Source organism: Equus caballus, chromosome 1, assembly GCF_041296265.1.
Source record: "Equus caballus isolate H_3958 breed thoroughbred chromosome 1, TB-T2T, whole genome shotgun sequence".
NCBI classification, from domain to species: Eukaryota; Metazoa; Chordata; class Mammalia; order Perissodactyla; family Equidae; genus Equus; species Equus caballus.
In genome coordinates this window covers 19,042,982-19,048,981 of record NC_091684.1, presented here as the reverse complement: position 1 = coordinate 19,048,981, position 6,000 = coordinate 19,042,982, and positions in this window count along the sequence as shown.

Here is a 6,000-nt window from a genome sequence, read left to right as displayed (position 1 = left end):
TAAATACGGCTGATTCGCCTCTTTGGGAAGGGGTCTGCGAAAGAGATGAGGTGGGATTCATCAACTTCCTGGCAACACTTTCTTGCAGCAGTTTAAAGGAAAATCTTTCGGAGAGGGGGTAAATGGGAAACCGCTTTTCTGCACAGAGGCAGCAGGAGAGATATGCAGAAGAGCTGCCCCTTCTTCTCTTTTCATCCTTTTCTGTGTTCTGGGTGGCGAGGGGCATTTGTCAGCTAACAGGGCACTAGAAGCTCCTGTTTGACGATGTCCGTAAACACTGCAGTCATTCCCCATGTGTGGCTTCTTTCTTTTGAAGCCTGTTTGCCGCACCCTTGGTGAGAGTTGCCATCGCAAGGAGGACCGGAGGACCTGCATGCTGTTGAGTTGTAGGATGCCAGACAGATGGCTTTTTTTCACCGGCAAGATAAGACTACATTAAGTATGATTTTATGAATAGTTTCTCTCCCAGCGCTGGTCCCCCTGGGGGCCTCCAGTGACTGGTCAGTTGTATGATTACAATGGGCACTAATTATACCCGGAAGCTAAGGAGTAGCAGGCGTAATTTACAAAGCCCTTGGTGATAAGGGCTTGGGAAAACACAAGGAGATAAAAACGACTTCATCCTTCCAAAAGGACAAAGGAATTACTTCTTGAGAAATGAGCGATTTAGGAAAACAGTTAAACAGAGGAAGAGAAATTAGACCAAAATGCTTCCAGCTTTTCACCGGTTAGGGAAGCACAGGCAAATTTGGATTAAAGCGTGTGTGGGCCACGGTGGAGTCAGTAGCAGGCAGTCATTGACTCATCCTGGATGGATGCTGGGAATGCTCGGATTTCACTCCCAAAAGAAGGGAATTCTTAGGTGGGGAGGCCAAATGGGTTCCTTCTTTCCAGAGCCCAAATATGTATGTTGAAGCCAAGGAACAGCCCCCACTACACCCCATACCATTGCCTTTTATAAGGCTTGCTCTTTTTTTCCCAAATGACATCAGCAGCTGTGCCCCAGACTATAAACTCATCTTTAGCCTGTAGCTCTTCCCCCTAGGGTTTGTCAACCAGGAGCGCTTAACAAAGTCAGGATTGCAATATAATAACATATATAAGATGCAGCTTGTGCACACAGAGACGATGAAGCCCATGCAAACCCCAGAAGGAATTTCCTGAAAGGAGGGTGAGGAGGAACAGGAGGAACGCACACAAATAAGGGAGAATTGCTTATTTCCAGAGGATGCCTGAGTGGTATCTGGCACGTAGGACTAGACTTTTCATTTATTTCCTCCCTAAAGACTGGCTTGCTGCCCCATGATTTTGGAGTGACCAGGGAACCAGATGGGCCTGTGGTAGCTGAGCTGCTGCACTGCTCTTTCGCTTTGGAGCATCTGGCCACATTGGCCAGGACATATCCAGCCCTCGTGTAGAATAGACATGACACTCACCCAAGGTGTTTCCCAACCAGGAAGCAAATGGTTTTGTGGCAGATCGGCTCATTTGGTTTGATCACTGGACCAGTGAGTCCTGAGCCCACATTCTCAGGTTTGTCCACGTTCTTAGATTTATCCACAAGGCTCCATGTGGTCTGACCCCTGCTACTCCGCTGGCCTCCTCTCCTACGATTCTACCACTTGCTCACTCTGATCCAGCCACATGGCCTTCTGGATATTCCTCAAACAGGCCTAGCTCTTGCCCCAAGATCTCCCCACTCCCGCTTCCCTCTGCCTAGAACACTCTTCAGACAGATATCTCCATGGCTCCTGCTCACTTGCCTCAGGCCTCTGTTCGAAGGTATCTTCCCAGTCAAGCTGTCCCTGAACACCTTGTATAAAATAGCAGGAACCCCCCCTCCTCCAGGCCTCACTCCCTTCCTCCAGAGATTTTTCCACAAAGCGTTTACTGCCACGTGACACATTATATTCACCTATTTGTTTATTGTCTGTCTTCCCCCACTAAATGAAGCTCCACAAGAGAGGGGACTTTGCTTCAGTCACCCTGCAACCCCAGAACTTAGCATAGTGCTTGGTCCATAGGCGGTGCCCAAGAAAATGTTTGTTGAATTGAATTTAAATTCAAACCCCCACAGAGACCAGTTGCCCTGGCTCTCCTCTCAAGTCACACTATAAGGGAGCTCCTGAAGACACGGGCCCTTGGCGGATGTGTAAGAGTACTACCCTCTTCTTTGTTACCACAAAACACACTTGTGGCTCGTGGATGGAACCGAAAGCATGTGATTGAATACTAAAAGTAGACGATGTGGATGACATAGTCACTGCGTGCTACCAGCTGGCTGAGAAGAACCTTCAAAGTTCCCATGTGTGTGTTATTTTCACTTTTGATCCAGCCCAGCAGAAAGTGGTTTCTAGACTTTTGGCAGAAAGTCAATCATTTCACTTGCTTAAGTTGTCAGAGAAGAAGAGATGTCATCCACTAGAGGTGGACAAGAACAGGCAGCTTCAGCCCCTGTCTTTGTCTTGGAGCTTGAACCTCAGCAGCACCACTCAGCCATAGCCCTGGACTTCCAACTCAGGCTCAGCAGCATAGATTGTATTCTTTACTCATAATTTTTCTTTCCCTCCCACCCTTGCATTGTTCATTGCAAGTAGAGTGTATATCCTTATACCGCTAATATTAGATTTGGCCACGTGACTTGCTTTGGCCATACGATAGAGGCAGAATGACAGTACACCAGCTCTGAGCCTAGGCCTTCATAAGAAAACTTTTTTGTTTCTACCTGCCCCTCTTGAGGTTCTGACACCACCATCAGAAAAGCATGTCTGGAAGAGCCATCAACCCAAAACAGAGAGCCCCAAGGAAGAGATCTAACCCAAGGCACAGCCTAAAGCAGAGCTGCCTCAGCCAACCTACAGACTTCATGAATGGCAAAAGTGCATTTTGCTGTTGAGGTTTTGACATTATTTGTTACTCAGCACGACTGCAGCAATAGCTGACTGATACACTCAGTAAAAGCTTTCCAGTGGTCAAGACCTTCCAGGCTCTCACTACACCTCTTCCTTTCAAGAGACCAGCCTTTAAAGATACAGCTACCAAAGGTACATCTGTCAAATGTACTTCTGATACATTTACCAAAGGGTTACTCACAGTAGACCACAAAAAAAAAAAAGGATTTTACCTAGGAGTAACTGGGAGATACAAGAGAGACACAGAAAGCTATAGCACAGAGTATGAGGAGCTGGGAGAGGTGATGACTGATACATCTTGACTTTTGAGTTGTCATTACGAAGGTAGATTGGCTTTGCTTGCCTCTTGTCCTGTGTTTCCAAAGTGAGTCTCTGAATTATTGACTACTTTGATGAACTCAAACATTCCCTAAATAACGATCAAAGTTTTCCTAGATGAAGGAAAAGAAAAAGGTTTCACTAGAGTAAAAGCTTTCATCATGTGACTGCTTTTTATTTAATTCTCATCCTGTTTGAACAACAAGGCTTTGGGATGTCCTTGCCAGCAAGCAGCAGGGAACCCTGTAAAGGAGGGAGCCAGTGAGGCATAGCAGCTGACCCTGACCATCAGGAAGGCAAGTTGGGATCATGGTTTCCTTTAGGAGTTTAGAAGTTTCTCTTGGGCACCTTCATGTGGAGGTGCAGTGGCCCTCACTCCTAATACAAGGCCCTAGAGGCTCACCAGCTCCCTGCAGAGGATGATGTCAACCCTACCCCCAACCAAACACTGCAATGTTCAGTAATGCACACGACTCTACTTACCTGGCTCCATCCAGCAATAATACTAGCTAACATTGATTGTCTACCATGTGCTGGAGGCATTGTAAATGTGACGGGTAATTTTATGTGTCAACTTGATTGAGTGATGAGATGCCCAGGTAGCTGGTAAAACATTATTTCTGGGTGTGTCTGTGAGGGTGTCTCTTGAAGAGATTAGCATTTGAATTGGTAGACTGAGCAAAGAAGATGGCCCTCACCAATTAGGGTGGGCATCATCCAATCCATTGATGGCCCAAATAGAACAAAATGTGTAGGAAGAGTGAATCCACTCTCTACTTGAGCTGAGATCTCCATCTTCTCCCACCCTCAAACATTGGCACTTTTGGTTCTCAGGACTTTGGACTCAGAGTGACACTTACATTGTCGGACCCCCAATTCTCAGGCCTTTGAACTTGGACTGAATTCACCACTGGCTTTTCTGGTTCTCCACTATAGGACTTCTTGGCCTCCATAACCAGGTGTGTCAATTTCTATCATAAATTTCCTCTTCTATATACTATATATGTATGTCTTAGTGGCTCTGTTTGTCTGGAGAACCCTGACTAATACAATGTGTGTCACATGTGGAACTTCATTTTACTCATGGGAGAACAGACACTGAGATGTTAACACACCCAAGATTACACAGATGGTGAGTAGGGAGCTGAATTCAGATCCAGGTAGTTTGCTCCTGAGTTGGCACTCTGAACCACAAGGCTCCAGAAGCTTCCCTCTGAGTTCTTGATCAAAAATATAACCTCCAGCTCCCAGCTCTTCACCAGCTATCAAAATCCAGCTGAGCAACTGAAGGATGCATGGTCCCTTCATTCTTCCACATTCACTATGGTCTGTGCCTGGATTAAGGAAGCATCTTGATCACGAGAGAAACATGGACCTTGACCTTTCCTGATTATTTTACTGAACTGTGCTTGCGGGGCGGGGGGGGGGGGGGGGGGGGGGGGGGGGGGGGGTCCTCAACTTACACAGATGGCACTACGTGAAATGGCTGTTTCACTTTGTCACTTATTACAGTAAGGATGTCATTAGGGGCATTATCTTTGATATAAGCCAGTGACCACTCCATGGGGATTCATGGGAGAAGGTCCTCTCAGGTCTAATATCCAAGCATCAGATATAGATGCACTTTACGGACACACTGAATTGAGTAACTTATACTCTTTCCAGTTCACATTGATTCCTGGGAACTTGGAGACAAACGTCTGGCCCACCTCTAGAACATGGAGAGAGACTCCCAGCCCGAAATTTGTGAGTTAATCTCCCTCTCTGGGCATGAGGTGACTCTTCTAGTCTTGGTTTCCTTTGCCTTGTTTTCTTCCCTTACTTTTGACTGTTCTTATCGTATTATATGCGAGTATGTAATGTCTACGTGTATTCTTTTATCATGGTGCAATGTCCTTCCTTGTCTCTTGTAACAATTTTTGTCTTAAAGTGCATTTTATCTGATATTAGTCTAGCTACTCCAGTTCTTTTTTGGTTACTATTGACATGGAATATCTTTTTTCATCTTCTCACTTACAACTTATTTATTTCTTTGAATCTAAGTGAATCTCTTATAGACAGTATATAGTTGGATCATGTTTTTTTAATCCATTTTTACAATCCCTGCCATTTAGAGAATTTAACCCATTTTCTATTAATGTAATTACTGATAAAGAAGGGCTTCCTTCATTCATTTTTGCTATTTGTTCTTTATGTCATATCTTTTTTGTTCCTCAATTCTATCGTTGCTGCCTTTTTTGTGTGTTTTAAATAGATATTTTACAGGGTACCATTTTAACTCCCTTGTTTCTTTTGCTATATATTTCTCTTTTCTTAGTGGTTGCCCTGGATATTACAATTCATATTTTAATTTATAACAAGATAGTCCAGATTAATACCAACTCAGTTTCAATAGCGTTCAAGGGGGCCCAGCCCCATGGCCATGTGGTTAAGTTTTCACATTCCACTTTGGCAGCCCAGGGTTTGCTGGTTCGGATCCTAGGCATGGACCTATGCACCACTCATCAAGTCATGCTGTGGCAGCATCCCACGTAGAAGATCTAGAAGGACTTATAACTATGATCCACAACTATGTACTGGGGCTTTGGAGAGAAAAAGAAAAAAGAGGAAGATTGGCAACAGATGTTAGTTCAGGACCAATCTTCCTCATGAAAAAAAAAGCATACTTGAAAAAAATTTTTTTTAAGTAGTGTTCAAAAGCTTTGCTCCTATAACACTCTGCTCCTCTGTTGTGTTGTTATCGTCACAAATTACATCTTTATACTTTGTG